At 43.5% G+C, this 17,552-nt stretch overlaps 1 protein-coding gene across 27 annotated transcripts in view; it reads left to right on the forward strand.

Annotated features, from left to right (window-relative positions):
- Window positions 1-17,552, forward strand: part of MAP2 (microtubule associated protein 2) — a 238,636-nt gene that overhangs the window by 94,052 nt on the left and 127,032 nt on the right. For 25 of the 27 annotated variants that reach the window (XM_064452055.1, XM_064452060.1, XM_064452063.1 and 22 more), the window contains one exon: window positions 4,919-4,984. The exons of 1 other annotated variant lie outside the window; for it this stretch is intronic. The gene's annotated coding sequence lies outside the window, so the exon portion shown is untranslated. Of the gene's footprint in view, window positions 1-4,305; window positions 4,543-4,918; window positions 4,985-17,552 lie in introns of those variants that run through there. One more of the 27 variants, XM_064452056.1, reaches the window with a different exon arrangement.

Consider the following 17,552-nt stretch of genomic DNA (forward strand, 5'->3'; position numbering starts at 1 on the left):
TCACTGACACTGGCACCCCAGAAGCAGTGGGCTGAACAAGAGGTGAGACTGGGCTGTTCCCTTCCACGTGTGGTACCCAGGGCAGAGGTGATGGTTTATTATGGGGTGGCTATACAAAAGCTTGTGTTGCAGCTGTTACGAGTAACTATACCACATATACATGCAAGGTTTGGGGCTAACAAACACCTTCCATGAATTTTGCTTTTCTTATTCTTTTGTTCTCACTAGTCTCTAAGCTAGAAACCAAGGATTTCCGAAGAAAATCCAAGAATACTTTTATCTGGTAGCTTCAAAGGGTTCTGTGCAGAGTTAGTTGTTCTGAAAAGCAGGATTTGAATATGCTACATCTTCCAGCTTGATTTCAGTGACATGCTGGCACAGAGCGAAATGGAAATAGGAGATCCATTTCTAGGTATTCCTCATATCTATTATTTAGTTGAGTAGAATCAGCTTGGATTCACAAAAGAGAGATTATGCCTGAGGATATCTGTCTGACAGGTTTAAAACGAATAAGCTGGGATAGGGGAAAGAGAGGACATAATTTGCCTGGGTTGTGCATGTTGTGTCAGCTGGTGGGTTAAGAGAGCTGGCTGTGATATTTGGTGTGAAGGGATGCCATTGCCTGGCTGCTGGAGAAGGGTTTTATTTGTAGCCTGGGAGGAAGGACAGGTAAGTCCTGGAAAGATGTTGAAATCTGCTGCGGATACAAAGCTGGGAGCACTGCTGGTATAAAGGAAGTAGGGCAATTGAAAAGACTCTGGAGGGGCTGGCTGCATGAGGTAGGTAGATCAGCTTCTTGCACACTTGTTCTTTGGGAGGGAGACTAAAAACAAAACCCGCTCCCCCCCTGCATCCTGAAAGTTTCTAACCTGCCTTGAAATCCTTTGCACCTTGTTACCCACAGAAGCTGCCAACTCAGCCTGCGGCTTTTCCTAACTCCTCCCCACCCTTCATCCTCTCTGTTATCAGTAACCATAGAGATACAGACGGTGACTCCAGCCTCAGCCTTCCTCACCATGTAGCCCTAGTGAAAGAGCTAGTGTGCTATACTGAATGTGTTTTTCCAGAATTAATTAACGCCCTTCTATTCAGGTTTTTCTCCCCTCAAGGAGGGAATAAAACAAAAGCAAGGTTGTCCCTCAAATGGCTGGTAAAATAAGATAGTCTGATGTTTATTACTACTGTAGAACAACAGGCAGTATTTACAGAGTCTGGTGAAGCATCCGTCTCTTCTCAACCTCTCCAGCAGGCAGCCATCCCCAGCACTGTTATAAGTGGTAAGACAATAGTGAATAAGAAAATTCCCTGTTCCAGGGCTATTTTTACCAGAGTGGTGCGGTTTCTGTTCAGTAGACTTATTCCTCTTAATCTACATCACTGACGATATCGGGTGCTATTTTAGGCATCGCATAAAATGTTCACCCAGTCTTTGCTAAAAAAGAATCAACCAAACCCCAAGTCATTTGTTAAAGACTGGTTGCAAGATTTCAGCAGTGGTTTGGGTGGAAAGATCTTAGGCTGAGATTCTGTGAGGGTCTTCCAGCTTGGCTTGGCAACAGAGGTTGTGGGTGACCTTGGGCAAGCCCAAGCCCCTTAATCATTCTTCTTTTCATTATCCTGAAAATGAGGAGAATGCTACCACTACCCCCTTTTCTGTTTTGGCTCTTCTAACTGACCTGTTATAATAGAAGCTGCCTCCTGTTTTGCCCAGCACCTTGCATAGAGCGACCCAGTATGCAGCTGGATTTCTCTAAGCTCTCTTGCAGTACAGTAATGCAAATGAGTGCAGTCTTGCATGAATGTCAGAATTAAAGAGAAAAAACCCACCTGAACATGCAAGATCTTTTAGAGTTTAGACTAGGCTTCAGTCACAGTCTCACCACCTCCCTTGCTGAGACTGTAAATGTCTTTATTTCTCTTTGAGATGTACAGTGCTGAAAATGCATGCTACGCAGCATGAGTTCGTAATTTAAACATTTCCAGGACCTTGATTTGTCAACTTACTAACGTTTGCATTTTATTTTTGCTCACAAGTGTTTCTGTTTCACTGTATTGGGGTGCATTAATTTTATGTGATGAGTTTCTGTGACTGATCCTGCTTTCCTGACTGAGCCAGGAAAACATGAGGTTAAATCTCAGACAGGACTGATGTTCCAGCATCTGCCTGGATTAGGCCATTCATCCCTGTTTCCTCCTGTGCCTTTTGTCTTGTCAGAAATGCTTTTATATGAATGTGAAAAGACATATCACAGGGCAGCCAGAACAAACTTGATTATTAAGATTGTCTTTTATTGGCTGTATCTTATCATGAAACCATTTACTTGCCATGGGTGGTTTTGGCAGGTTGAGTGCCTGGAAATGCTTGCATGGGAGTGAAGGTGATTTGGATGGCTGGTTGAAAATTCAGCCATGGGCTCCAGCATGTAGGACATCACCTGGCAATATGTATCAGTCCCTTGTGAACCACATGAGGCCTGTCAGGAACATCTGAGAAAAATTACAGGACAGTTTTCAGGACTACTGGCTACCCCTCCATCATCCCAACTCCATGGTGTTGTTTCTGGTTGCTTTGGGGGAAAAGTGGCTGGTGGAGGGGAGCTGCAGAAGCAAGGAAGGGATGGTAGCACTGCTGTGAACAAGCATCAACTGTTAAATGGTGGAGCTGAGGAAGACAAGGATAGGATTAGAGTTTCCTTGGTTTCTGCAGAGGATGAGCTCTGCAGTGGGAGGTTTGGCAGCAGCAGGCACCCCTTCCGATGAGTCACAGGAGGCTTTCTCAGAGGAAAGGTCTAAGAATTGCGCTAGTGCTTCTCTTGCTAGTTTTTTCCGTTACTTCTGAAGGCCTTTTTGCCACCATGCTGTACCTGCTCCGCCATCACCCTTGTCCCATACAGTCTGTCTCTGAGGGCTACCTTCCTCCATTTCCTTGTCCTCGCTGCTGTGGTGATTTAGCGAGTGGGGGAAAACTGCCAGGTCAGGACAGATGCTTTTAAGGCACTAGGATCTGTTTATAGTAATGAGGGTGGAACTTCTAGTTGAGGCAAAGTTTAGATGTGTGAACAGTCATCTTGTCATGGTTGTGGGGGAAGGAAGAAGGGAATCTATTCCCTTTGCAGCCCTCTACCCACAAAGTTTTGAGAGAGAAGCCCTGGGAATCCATGGGAGATTTGTTAGTCCTTCCTGCAAGCCGCTTGTCCCTCTCAAAGGTAAAGGGGGTTGGTTGGACTTCTCCCAAACTTTGTGGTAGGGAGATGTTTCTGTCTCCTGTTGACATCCTTTCCTCTCAAGAGTTCTGCTGTCACAGGAACTGAGAAACACCAGGAAGTGGATCTAGTTGGCTTGTGTGCCCTCATGGCAGGGAAATTTAAGCTCATCTTCAGTCCTTAAGATTGTAGTTGGGCTCACTGTTTTCTCTTGGCTGCTCCTCTGCTGCTTATGCCGTTTCATTACAAACTTAAAATGCTTGAAAACAAACCGGTTCATCTTTCAACTTTTCTCAGTCTTTTTTTTAAAGTTCCTTCATGTTCTTCTGCCCCTTCTCTGCTGCCCCTACCCAGTTGTGCTGTCTCCTCCCAAAATGCTGTGTGATTTCCCAATTCACAGGCTCCTTGTCCTACTCAGATTAACATTGTTCTGGACAAAGCCTTGGAACAGGGAGGTGAGATCAAGGCAGGAGCACGATGGCTGAATTGTGGCACTAAAACTGGACCCCTCACAGCAACTTGTTTGTGAGCTGAACCGTGCAGTAAGCCCCGTTCCTCTGTTGTATTGGTCCGGTAGGGTCCCCACTCGTCCCTACCGTCCTGCAGCACTTCTGCGTTTTCCCCGGTTTTATTTACCATTGGTGTTAATAAGCAAACAACAGCGTAGCCGAGCTGGTTCCAACAAGTGAATAGAAGCACTACATAGAAAAATAAAGGGGGAGAGCGAATCGCCCTCCTAATCCGTAATGCAGAAAATGCTAAATCCCTCAAGACCTCCTTTTCAGCGTGTACCATCCGTAAAACCTGTTTAGGATTTGGATCGGCATCGCAGTGGAAACTGGGTGTGCTGCTGCCTGTGTGCAGTGCGTGCCTGTGTATGTTTGGCAGCAGCACAAAAGAAACCAGTTGATGATATTCATAGGATTAAAGGCCCGATTCCTGGGGACACACTTGGTTGGATGTAATTAAAATGCCTGTCAGGCATTTGATACCAGCCACCCCTTGACAAACTGCTTCAGCAGCCGTGAGGTGCAGCATCCTATTGTAAGTGGATGATGGCGGAGCCGGCTGGTTTGTCATCATTCTCGAAATTTCTGTGGCCAGTGAACTCCCTCTTCCTCTCCCACTCACCCTCTTTTCCTTTTCACCACTGCGGGGACTTCTTCTAATTTGCAGTTTTCCTTTTCCTGACGTACACATGGTAGATACAAGCTGGTGGCTTGCAGACTGCATCTGTCTGGAGATAGGCAGCGAGCCGATGGATAACAACACTCCAGGAGAATGATTATGCAGCAGTTATTTAAGGATAGGCTTTTGTGGTATGGCAGCATATGAGCTGGTAATGATTTTCTTTTAAAAATGTCAGCTTTGTTTGCTTGTTAAGGATTTGAAAGAGTTATACATTTATGCTGTAGCTTTTTGGATTTAGTCTGCTGTAGATTAAATTCTGTTGTGGTGCACTCTGGATGAATTAAAATGTATAGGTAATAAACTTCTTTGGTTTTGTTTATAAATATATTTGATGCATACATAATGTATATTATATGCACACACCCCCTCATACACACATACTTGTATGGATATGTTTATGCATCTATGTCTTTGTATAATAGGGGGAAAAAAAAATCTTTTTCTCATAGCTGAAAACTGTTTTTCAGCAAAAAAATAAGTGTTTTCAGGTTTTATTTCCCCCCACCTTTGTTTTATGTTAACAGATTTTCCAGTGTATAGTCTTGGACGTGACGCACTGATTGGAATCTGCTTGTTCACAGATTGAAAAGGTAGGACACCTCTGTATTTGAATGTGATTTTGAGAATTTGGGAATGAATGTGATACAGGGTGTGGGCTGTTCTTAGGGTTTTTTTTTTGTTTTCAGTTTTTTTGAGTTTGTGGGTTTTAACTTGTTTTTATTCTTCATTTTTGTCAAAATATGTTTTATTGTAGCTTTGCATAGATTTTCAAATTGTTTTGGCAGGCACTGTATTTTGGATGTGTACATATATGCTCTAGCTATTCAATTAGTTCTTTCAGCTGCAGCTACCAAAGGGTGAGATGCAAACCTGAGGGCTTGTCTATTGTCTTGGGTTATTATAGCAAGGGCATGAAACTGTCATATCTGACACCAGTCATATCAGGTGTGGGGTCATCTTAATATTGATTTTAGCAAGAACAGGGTTAAACTCACTGGCCTGCTTAGGGCAGGTACAATCTATCACAGCACACAGTAGAAAGCATAGTGGTGGTTTCATACTGTATCGCTTTCGTGGAGAAGGGAAACTTCTTTTAACCCATTCACTGCTGCCAAAACCAGCATGTGTCTCGGCTCCGGGTTTTTATGCACAGCATTTTGGTAGCCTGGCAGGACGGGGCAGTGCTGGAAGAGTGTCTGTCTGATGGCTTTTTGACATATCACTGGCACTTCAGAAATTACTTGTATGTATCAAAATGAAGCAAAGAGACTGGGGTTTTTTTGACAGTGTCACTGCTAGTTCCCAAGAGTAGTAGTTTATTATCCTGTTCGCCCGATACCTTTTGGCTTTGGTTGCTTTAACCCCTTGATGCTGTAAAGGAAATGGTGAGATGAAACCCCGCAGAGTAAAAAACGTTAAGCAACTTCCTTTGTATTGAACTTTCAGATGGGCCAAGTGGTTAAGGAATACAGATCTCATGGATTTTTTTTTTTAAAAAAAGAAATCTAGGCAGGATTGAAAATCTGCTCTCTCCACCTTGATGGAGAGAGGCAAAGGTATATCCATCTCGCATTAACTTCGCAGGCACCTGTTTTCACCCAGTACATTCCAAACCAGACTTGATCACGTTGTTCTCAGATGTCATACAGCTGATCGTGTTTCTTAGCTCTACATTTAGACATGGAGGGAATATGTGTGTTTACAGGGCATCAACCAAAATCTGCATGTGTCTTTATCCTGAAGTTTCAGGGTGCTTTTGAAAACCAGAATAAAAAAGGTGAGAAATTCTTGAGGAAAGGCAGTTATGTTTCTAGCCTCAGTAAATGAGGAATAATGATAACTCTGTGAGAAAACCTGGTCTGCTGAAATGTCCAGTTTGGGTCCCCAGACAGGCAGGAACCTCAAGCCGGAACGCCAGTGCTGGCAAGGATGTGGGCCACTGCTAGCAGCAGTGCATCCCTCTGAAATGTGATGAATAATCAGTTTCATTGCAATATATTGCTACAGCTGATTGACAGATGCTGTTCTCTGGGGGAAGGCACTGGTGAATTTTTCAGGATATTGTCTCTCCTGTTTTTCTTATGTACAATTCTATTCCTCGTTTTCCTCTTCTACACATCTTTCTGTTCTCTTGGCCCTCATTTTTTTTCCATCTTTGGCAGAGGGCTTCTTCCCTAATAGGTTTTCCTGGCCAAATAAAATTCTTCAAAGGAATGCTTTACTTGTTAGTTTTTCTTAGTTGTTTTTAATACTATTTCCACCTGGTATCAATTATCACTAGACTCACTGAAAAAGAAAAACCTGAAGTAAATAGTGTATAAAATGCTTTCATTCTTGGAAAAAAAATGCATTCAGCAATCTGTTTTTTAGCTATGAGCAAGTCCCTTCTCTTCCCTCTACTTTTAATTTCACTTCCATTATCCAAGGGCAACAAGCCAAACTGCAGTCTCATTCTGATTTCATTAATGTTTTGCAAACTCTGTCTCAAGGACTAATGCTGCTTGCTGGGCTTGATGTCAAAAACCCAAGGTTTTGCTGCAGTGTTGGAGAAGGGGAAGGGAAGGATTTCTCACAAATAAAAGTGATGGCATTGTTAGCAGACGGGTAGAACTCCTTAGTTATTACAGTATCTGTGGATAATGAGTCAAATTTGTTGACAACGTGATCCTCTTGGATGAATGGTTTTCATCTCCTATGGAAATGTCTCTTTATCTCCTGTGCACAGCATTTTATCAGTCCTCTGTAGCCTCCTAAAAACAAAGAAAGGGTGTCAGCTATTAATTAATAAATCAGAGTTGGTGAGGAGACTCTGGTCGGTTTTTTTGGTTTGTGTTTTTTTTTTTTTTTAAATAAACAATGCATAGACATTTCTTACACCTCTGATGTATCAGTTATTTTAACCTCCTCCTTTGATCTGGGTTTTTAAGATTCACATTGCAAATCATTCCTTCTGGTTGCAAAGATGAAAAAGAGATATTATGCTGGCAGAAATGGAAATTATTTCAAACAGTGTAATTTTCTTGAAGTAGAGGTAAGGGGCACTTACTCTGTAAGGAGAGAATTAATTCTAAATTGACAGGATTTTAAAATCCTATGGCCACAGGGCTAGCATAAGATGGCTTGGCATATCAAAAGAAAAACATTTTGTTATATGATACAGAAAGCCAACAGAAGCCAGAGCATGCAGTGGCAACAAGGTGTGTTGGATTACAGTCTGTGGACTCCAGGGCACGCACCCAGAATGATGTGATGTTTGGCACTCGCCTTCATTTAAACAAATGACATGGTGACCAAATGCGCTACAGGCGTTCAGAAGCAATGCCTGGTGGCAGTTCATCCCCAGGGCTCCCTTGCAGGGAGCAGCATCAGGAGTGAGCTTGGGCCCCCATGTCTGCCTCTGTCCGGAAATCGTCATCTGTTTTTTAACACCGCTAACAAGACAGCCCTCTCTTAGCACGTCCGATGGAGGTAAGGAGGAGTTTTGCTTTAGGGTTGTTCTAGGCTGGGTCTCAACACCCTCGGTTTGTTTACTAGAGTTAGGGTTAGATCACCAGTATTAACATTGTCTTGTCATATGATTACATGAAACAAGTATTTTTTTTGAGCATTAGAATTAATGGTGCTGACTTTACTGCTGATTTATGCTTCTGCTTGATGAAGAATTCTCAGTGAAGATTTTCCTGCTGTTGTGCTGATTAGGAAGACTCTCTCCTAGACAAATTTTTCAGTGGCAAATGAAAAGTCCTATGTTATGGCTTTCCTTTCAGCTGGGACATTGTGGGGAGTCACTTGCAGGGTCTGTATATTCTACTTGGATGTCTGTTTTCACGTGACTTGTAGGAAGAGAGGGTTATCTCTGCTTCTGCACCAAAGCAGGCTAAAATTGGTCAATGGATTCACAAATAATTAGCTGAGGAGAATGTAGTCCACATGAAACTGGTTTTCTGTGGGTAAGACTGGAGCTAATGTATCATGGTCCTGATTGAAGCTTTTTCCTATGGGTTTACATCTTTTGCACCCCTCCTCTCCTACCACGTCTTCCCTTACCTTTGCACCAGAGTACCCTAGTTTCTCTGTGGCCCTGTGCTGTCAGCTGGGCAGGACACAGTGTGCGCTAGAGCTGCTGCGGGGTGCCGGCTGGCTATCGTGTGCAGGTACTGTCTGGCTGGAAGATCAGAGGCAGCAAGTGGTGAGGTTATGTCAGTGTTTTCTTCATTTGGGGGAAGGGAGGACTCGTTTCTGCATTGTTGTTCATTTCTAGGAAGAAAATACATTTCTGTCCTTCACTCTCTGTCAAGTTATGTTTAAATATTAAGAGTTAGGGACAGTTAGGTAGTTAGCAGAAGTTTGCTTTAGTAACTTTAGGAAGTATTCTGTATAACCTGTCAAGAAAATAACCATCAAAGTACAGAAATGCAATGGAGGATGAACTGGACCAGGAGCTCAGTTCCCATGGCCTCAACTGGAGGAAGAAGTGCTTAGGTGTGGGACTGTAGTATCTATGAAGGTCTATAAGCTGCCAGGTTCACTTCTGAAAGCTTGTGTCCTCCTTTTCTTCCTTATTTTCATTGTAAAATAGACAAAGAAATGCCAATGTATTCCTCAATAGGGGTGTTCATCAACTTCTCAAAACGATTGAGGACCTTTGTTAGAGGAAGCTGCATATGTTCAAGGTTTGATCATAAGACTTAGTATGGTGGCTGTTGTCTTGGCTGCAGTAACCAAAGGGCATTATGCTATTACTGTAGTAGCAGTACCAATGAAGAGGTTCGAATACACTTAGTAAAATACTGCCTCTCTCTTGCCTTAACCCATCAACTTCACTCTTTCTTCCTGGGGAGCTCTTTGCTGTATAGAATTATATTGCGATCACACAGGTGATGGTTTCTAACATAATGAATAAATGGCAGTCAATTCACCCATCCCATTTCATACAAAAGGTGGCTATTGCCTGATGGATGCTTAAGGTGGCATAGCAAAGCTGGGAAAACCAGAAGAGCCTGTATTGCCAGTAGCATGCTAGGAGAAAAACCTCCATCGCAGCAATGCTGCTGACTCATGCTTTACAAACCTGGAACATTCCCTGAAAGGCTGGGGATGCAAATTAACTTCCTTTCTCTGTCCTGGTCAAGGGACATTTCATTGTATTATTTGCCAACAAGTGAAGCCTCTAGTTACGCACTGCTGCATTTTCCCTGACATTTTATGGAGTGCATTAGCATGGAGCTTGGGAGAAATTATGGGCAATTTATTTTAATGCATTGGGTGTCAGTCGGTGCTAAATCACAGAAGCTATTTACATTTGTTTTCTGAGTCATCCTGGTTCTTGCGATAAGGTGATTTTTCAGTATGTGTGGTTAGTAAATTGGGCTCATCTTTTTTTTTTCTTACCTTGTGTGTATATTTGCTCTTAAAAATGCAAGTGTGTGCCTTAATTGGCTAAAAGAAAATGAGTCATACTTAAGAAAGAGCCTTTCTTTAGCCTTTTCATCATCAAGGGGAAGAGGTTCATGACTGCTAGAGACAGGAATAGAGAGCCCGCGGGGGAGAGATCACAGAGCTGTGCGTATGTAAATGTCAGTGTAAAACTCCTGGAATCATCCAGTTGCCTGTCTCTGTGGTTCCTAAATCGCTTCCATCCACATGCCGAAAGGGACCCGAGAACTGTCCTGCTCAGCATCATTGCATTTAATACTGAAAAACTTCATCTTATGATGGAATCCATAGCCCTGAGTTTGGCCAGGGAGAGAAGGGTATGTGTGGCAGCTCTGGGGACTTACGTGCGGCACATCTTCCCCTTCCCCATTTCAGGTGTTTTGAGTTAGAGATGTGGAATCAAAGCCATAACATGTCTCTGAAAAGTTCCTCAACAAACCCCTGCCATCTTCATGTACAGGGCAGCTTGGTCCACTGCATAGGTGATACAGCAGAGAGGAAATCATGCTAAACTGGTGTCTAATTTTTTTGCACTGTGGAAAGCACCTGGTTCTGCTCTGTTGGAGCACCGTTCACCTACTCGGTGTATTGTTATGCCGCGAGGCAGTAGCATCAGTCAGTGTGCTGTCAGGCCCCACATGTACTTGTGGCAGCAATGCACAGGCTAGTGACTGCTGCTCTCTTGCAACTGCATTCTACATCCTCTGTGAGCATCGGGGAGGCTGTTAGTGGTTTATTGTCGTTTCTGTGCTGATAATTGTCAAGATGGGGAGTTTCACAGGGTTAGAAGCTGCTCTTGACAGTGTGGATTTTCTGAATTCTCCTGCTATTCTCTTTTTTTTCTTTTTTCTTTTTTTTTTTTTTTAAAGATGTTTGAGACATCATGGAGAAAGGGCAGCAGAAGTGGAAAACATAGGGCTGGAAGGACCTGGAGGTTGATCAGGTTCTGCCTTTGGACACTCCAGCCCTGGAAACCAGGCTGCCCTGTCTGGGAATCAGCAGTGCTGCGCTGTTCTTCCCTTGTATCCAGCCCTGAGCACACAGGGAGCAACCTCACTGATAGCTCTAGCTTGCTTTTATTTCTGTCTGAAAGCAAAGGTGTAAAAACCCAGTCTGCAGCCACAGTCCACCTGAATTGGTCTCTGACAGGGGTCAGAGAAGGGACAAACCCAGTCACATTTCATAATTTAGGACAGAACTATCTGCTTTAGGATTTCTGTAGTCATAGCAGTTTAGCTGGAATCTGTTAAGGAGGGTGGGTTTATTTGCATCAATCCAAAACCCTTCTCAGCACTTCTTAATGTGATTGCGATGGCCCAGCTGAGGATTGGCGTTAGGGCCCTCTGTATTGACTTAAGGCAGCATAAACCAAGTTTATAATGGTTCAAGATGGCCGATATCTGTATTGATAACATGATGGTAAATCCAGGCTTAGTTACTGCTGCAGTTTAAGTGTATGCCAGCAAGTCTGTGTTGCCAGGCCTCATTCTGGTGCTACAGCAGGGTGTAATCCTGGCCAGCTGCGGAGGTGCTCAGCCACTCTCAGGATCAGCTGCCCAGTGAGGACAGATTCCCTGCCCTGATGACATACTGCTCCGGTGACTTCCCCTGCAAAGTTGAATGTAGTCTGACAGTTGATCTTGTAACTTTCTAAAGTTTATAGGAAATCTGAAACATGGATGCTTTGTTTTTAAGTGAAACAAACTGCAGCTGAATGTGCTGTGTGGTGAGCATCTCGCTCAGAACACACGCTCTGCTGGAGCCAGCGTGCAGCTCCTACACTGTATGCTCTGAATCTCTAAAGGACAAGACAACAGTTGAGTAATCTTTTCTTGGGTTTAGCAACATGATAAAATTAAAGGAATATTAGATGCCAAAGAATGAGTCAAGATTGCACTGATATTTCTTTTCACAGTCATGATAAGATAGAAGTTAATGCAACAAATTGGGATGCTCAGTAATATGCTGAATGCCCTCAGAGATTATAGAAATCTGAGATATAAAACTCTGTGATGACTCCTTCACCCCATAGTCCTATACATATACCAAAGGGGCCTCCATCTCTTTCTAAAACCCACTGGGATTTGCAGAGGTTTGTGTTCTCAGTGCCTGGTGCCGCAGGCTCACTGTACCGTATGTTCATTTATAGTAATTATTACTTTTATTATTATTTTTCCCTTCTCTTTCTGTCCTATTAAACTGTTTTTATCTCAACCCACAAATTTTACTTCCCCCATCCCACTGCAGTGGGGGAGCAAGCGAACAGCTATATGGTGTTTAGCTGCCTGCTGGGTTAAACCACAACTCAGAGCTGCTCTTGATGTCCCTTGAGCAAGAGCTTTGTTTCTCCTTGGATGTATGTGCAGTGCCTAGGAGAATTGAATCCTTTTCCTTGGAAAGTTGCCACAAGGTACTGCTGCAATACAACTAAGCCTATTAATAATCATTAAAATATGAATTGGCGATACTATTTGTAACTATGGTGTTACATAATGAATGATAACAGCAGCAATATTTGTAATGGCAGCCATGAGGCACGGATGGGATTGCTTACTGCAGCGATCTTTCCTGCAAAACACTCAAAATGCCTTTGAGAATTTAAATGAATGTTCTTATTCATAGGTTTGTTGTATTTATAGTGTCCATTAGAAAAAATGTCTTTGAGCGAACACTTGTGGAAGTACTTATGAAAAGGTAAATTCGATACTGATGTATACAACTACTAAAAGTAGTTTTACAATTGTAGTCGGCGTGTGTAAAAACTCAAAATACCGTTGCATGCGTTACTCACAAGCAGGAAACCTGAGCACTTCAGTCATTAATTATAGAACAGAAGGGATGGAAACCATGGTCTGTGGTACAAGTAACAGATCCACATGGCTCACAAACAGTATACAAACCAAGGAAAACTCCCTGAAATAAGTCACTAAAGAACATTTGAATTAAAAAAAACAAAAGTGGCTGTATCACAGACAAAAGGAGACAAAGAGAGTGTCATTCAGAACTGTTGCGTGTCTCCCTGGTCCCCCCTCAGTCTGCTGTGTGCCCTCAGTGTCATGTTTGCCAAGGGAGGAGGGTGGAAGAGCAGGGTAGTCAGAGATTTTGATCTTCGTAGACCTTTTGGCATGATGTGGCTGTACAGCCCTGAGTACAGGGGAACTGGCTAGGAAGGATTCTTGAGAGTTTTTGAGCGAGCATATTTTTATGGTGGAATCCTGTTAATTTAAATCTTCTTGTCCTGTAACGGTTTCACCCTCAGAGTGGTATTTACAGATCCACCAATGCTTAGGCCCTGCCTTTTTTGTGTGTTGTCATTCCTCATTCATATATTTTTTGCATGTGTTTAATTTTATTTAGCATATTGAATGCAGGGGAGCAACAGCAGAAGGACGTATTAAGTGTAACAGCTCCTGCTCGTGGGATTTTGTGCCTGGCAGCCAGGCAGCCCAGGTGCAGGTCAAGATCCTCCAGGCAGAAGGCTCTGCACAGTTGTATTGCTGCAGTTTGACTACGCACAGTTGTATACACGGATGCCTTTGGGTACGGGGTCTGCACATGGCTGAGAGGTGCCTCCCGATTCTGCCCTCTCCGTGCTGATGAAGTTGTTCTTCACCGTGTGTATGAAGGCCACCGTTGCTGCTGCCAGCTATATCACCCCAAGGCTGGGACACCAGCCCTCTGGTCTGGCACAGGGAGAAATGAAGCAATCAATTATGCCTTTTGCCAAAGATGGTGCAGCACTCCTGAGCAAGACCTGGGCTCAGGGATCTCTTCGCCTGACACCAGTTTGAGAGCTGCAGCAATAAGACTGTCTGTCTTGACCTTTTTTCCTTTATTTTTTTTTTTCCTCTCCCAGTTTTAAGGTGATCTGTGGGGGAAAAAAAATCCCTTCACCTTCTGCTTATTATGTTTAGACCAAGGCTCGTGGAGGCTCGGGGCTATTGCAGTATCCTTTACAGGCAACTTGGCGGATGTGGTTCTGTTCCAGAGGCATCTCGAGCACTGGAGCCACCTCAGTTACCTTTTGGATTGCAGTTCAATACTGTCATGACTGCACAACAAAACACTTCTTGGCTGTGCAACCCAAAACTTATTTTTTTGTTCTTTATATGTTAATGGTGTTAATCTCTGCCCAGCAGGGCAAACTTGAGTATTCGGCTATGGTGTCAGCTTTGCAAAAGATTTGTGATTCCCCCTCAAAATACCAAACCTACAATTGAAAATGGAGGAAAGCAGTGGGACACAGGGAAGGAGGTATAGTCAAAGCATTGTATTTGTGTCCATGTATGCACTTCTATTTTGTTAGTGTTTGCATTAACATTTCCAGAGCTCTCTTTATTAGGAGGAGCCCTTGTAATAACACTGTCTTGACCCATAAAATGCCTTTCTACAGTATCCGAAAGGGCAGGAGAAATACCAGCACAAACTCTTCTTCCAAATATCAGTGGAGGAGGACTGGAGTTAGGATTATTTTTATGAGGTCTGTTGCAATAAAGTAGTGTGGACAAACTAATTCCTGGAGCTAATCTTTCAGTAACCAAATATGAATTTGGCCTCTGTATATGTGTGTGTATAATCATATGTAATACAGAAAAGTAGATTTCAAATCTATAATGCTAGGGAAAAAAAGGAGTGTACCTTCTTTCACTCACCCAGAATTTCATCCAGTTTATATAAACCCAGTGTTTGGGCCATAGTTTTTTTGAGCTTTCTACATATGTCAAAGATGAGACATTTGCTTCTATCTCCTTAGGGTAAAAAAGATTATTTTTGTCTTCTGAAATACTGTTACTGAAGCAAAATTGATAAAAAACATTTTAAAAACCCACAAACCTCTTACTGAGCCTAATCCACTATCTATGGAGTGGAGTTGACTTGAAAAGCCGTAGGCTAGGCTTCTAGTGAAGGGTAGTCACAGATGTGAGCATCTCCTTTCCACCTGTACTTCTGTTTGTATAGTTTATTAAATGTAATGAGGGGCCTAAACTGCTCATACACATTCTGCCAAAAATATGTCATCACCTCTGGATTTAGTTCATGTTATAGTGCTAATACACTTCCTTGCAGTTATATCCGCTTTCCTCTTAAAACGGGAGAGGAATAGTTGCATAATGAACTATGCCATGGGAAAGAAAGTAGTATATTATGACAGAGCTTAGAAAGGCTTTTGAGGATTTACAGCCATGTTTATGAGAACTGAACCCAGAGTATTTTCATTTCCCAGCAATGCTGCTTGCAGAGATCGTCACAAGGCGGATGTATATAAAGATGAAGTGGTGCGGGTTGTCAGTCAGGTGGGGAGCAGGGGCACTCAGCCCCTGCAGGAAGCCGTGGCTGCTGGCCATGCCTGGAATGCTGACTTGCCAGGCTGCGGCTGACAGACAGCGGCACTCCATCTCTGTGTAGGTTCGTTGCAGGAAGGTTAAACCCATGGACTGGAGTAATCCTTGCAGTATTAAAAGCCCTGGTCTTGCAGTGGCTTGGGGGGAAGGGCCCATCAGACTTCACAGAAACTTGGTGAGATGGTCTCTCTCACCAACACCCTGATGCCTCCCCTCCAGCTTTTCTGCTTGTCTCTGGCTCCTTTTTTCTCAGGCTCATCAGCACCTTTTGCTTTTGGCAAAATGCTCCCCATAGCAGAAACTGGCCTTGGACCTGAGGCCCTTGGCTTCTTGGTGTTAGTTCTTTCACCGATCCATGTCATTCAAAATTTGCTGCAGCCTGCCCGCTCTGGCTACCCCAGCTACTACTGGTGGTTTTCTGTTCCTTTTTCCCCTGTATCACTCACTGATTTTTCTTTGTACAGAAGGTCTGCCTGGTGACAGCCTGCATCTCTGAAGTGAAGTGGGCATCCCCTGTGCAGCCCTCTGCCATCCATGACAGCTTGTCTCTGCCGAGGCTTAGAAATCAGATAAAACGCTGGACTTTCCAGGCTGGTTGCAGTGTTTCCGATGCAGTGCTCCTCTGCCTTTCCCAGAGCTGCGCTGCTTTGTCCCAGGGTCTGGTGCATATTTTTGCAAGGCACAGAGGCGTATCTTATCGCTGCTGTGCAGGAGCATCTGTCACAGGCTTTGCTTATTTTGCGCTTGATGGAGAGAATGGGCAAATTTGTAAATGAGAGCATGACCCCTGCACCTGTTTCAGGTTAGAGGGCTCCATGTGATGAGAGCCGGTCTTTGAATCAGCACATGTCTAGAGCTCGGGTGGGCACAGGAAGACTACTGATCTGTTTAAGTAGACTTGATGGCTATTGTGTGGCTGCCATCTGTCCTCTTTCACACGGACTAACTTTGTTTTATTATTATCTTTGACCATATCTTACTAGGTCTCTTAAACTGCTGGTCAGTCTGCATTCATTGTTGGATAAAGGAGCTGTCACTTTTCCTAACAGAAAATAATCGTACTACAATAGTGGTAAATGAGCCTTCCCCCCCGCCCCTTTCGGCTTGAGTGCCCTTCTGCGCAAGAAATGTGATTGGTAGCAGGGGCCTTACCACTGCATTTATCATCCTGATTAATCGCTGCACTTTAGTAGGGTGCTTTGCTTTAAACAGAAGGCGTTAGCCATATAAACAATAGCTGGAACATTAAGCATTGAAAGCCAAAATATATTTTATTATTAAATATATTAGGAGGGAAATAAATGCAAGGTTTGGAGAAGAACAAGTGTTGGACATGGAAGATGCTTCAGGGAACTGTGTAAAAATTTTGTTAGCTAGAGTTGAGAGGTTTGAAGGAGTCTTAAATTGGGCTAACGGTAATAAAAATGTAATGGCAAATGTGTAACATATTGTAGACACTGCTCATTGTGCCAATTCATATCCAAGTCAGTCAGCTTACCTGCTGTCAGGAGATGGTACTGATTCATAAGCCAGTGGCTGGTTCTGCTGTCTGCGTGGCAGTGTTGAGCAGACTGAAGGTCTTTGCATCTCTGGACCAAGTCCAAAGCCAGTTACATGCAGCAGCTGCAGAAGGTCTGCAGTGCTGCCTGCGAGTGGGAGTAGGAGTTTGTCTGCAGTTCATGTTTTATTGATCTTTTCTATCCAGGTGTTCTCACCATCAGCAATAAAGACTTCTGAAGGGCTACAAACACTGAAATGCCCAAGTGAAATTTTTCTTTTTGACAAACTGCCCAAGTCATGAGAATTTTAATAAGTGCAAGAAAGCAAGAATATTCTGGAAGATTTCTGAATGTCTTTGTCATCCTGACAGAGGTTAAGCCCATGTGAGATTAGAGTCCCCCCGCTGCTGTTGGAGGCATCTTGGAGCACTGTTGTGCTCGTGAATGCTGCAGGGTAGCCCTGTGGTTTTACAGAGACCAGACACTGTTGAATTGTCCTTGGGTGCTTAACACAGCCTGTTGCTTGTCAGTGCATGTCTGTGAATTAAAAATTGAATGGTGTATTAGCTCACACTGTAGCAAAATCCTGTACAGCTTTCTGTGCTGACAGGCTTATGGGAAGGGGTGAGTCCTCCAGCATGTGAAATGGGCAACGCTCCCAGGACCTTGCTTCTTTCACTGGAGGCGAAAGTCGGGAGGTGGTTGGTGCATGAGCGGCTTAATAAACAATTGAATTTTGAGGTCTTTGCCGTTATGTGTTGGTCTCTTTTTGCTGGTTTCCAGTCTGTGTCCCATAAATACCCATTGAGCTGCCACGAAAGGTTTGAAGTGTCCTAATAAGCACTGCATAAATCCATTCTTAATATAGTCTAAAGGACATG

This window comes from Phalacrocorax carbo, chromosome 5 (assembly GCF_963921805.1).
Source record: "Phalacrocorax carbo chromosome 5, bPhaCar2.1, whole genome shotgun sequence".
NCBI lineage: Eukaryota > Metazoa > Chordata > Aves > Suliformes > Phalacrocoracidae > Phalacrocorax > Phalacrocorax carbo.